Below are 335 nucleotides of genomic sequence, written 5' to 3' on the forward strand. Positions count from 1 at the left end.
GCTATATGCTCGTTGTATCAGATCTGAACACCGAAGAAACAGGTTGCAAAAAAACTACAGTCCAACCACAAAACTGCTTATTCACACAGCTTGAGCAATGCAAAGATAAAATCAACAGCTTGCAACTGCAAATACTGAGTAAGGTATTAAATTCATAGTGTTACACCATTTCTGAGTAAAATTATGCAAGAACACCAAGGAAACGCAAAGCCTCTTTAGAGGGTGAGAAGTAGCTCATACATTAAGAGCATGACTTTAGGATTATATTAAACTCCAGGTAATCCTGACCGCGCAGGGAATTTTAGAGATAAAATGCCATAAATATTTTTCCTGCT

Source organism: Phaethon lepturus, unplaced genomic scaffold (assembly GCF_000687285.1).
Source record: "Phaethon lepturus isolate BGI_N335 unplaced genomic scaffold, ASM68728v1 scaffold19488, whole genome shotgun sequence".
Classification (NCBI taxonomy): domain Eukaryota; kingdom Metazoa; phylum Chordata; class Aves; order Phaethontiformes; family Phaethontidae; genus Phaethon; species Phaethon lepturus.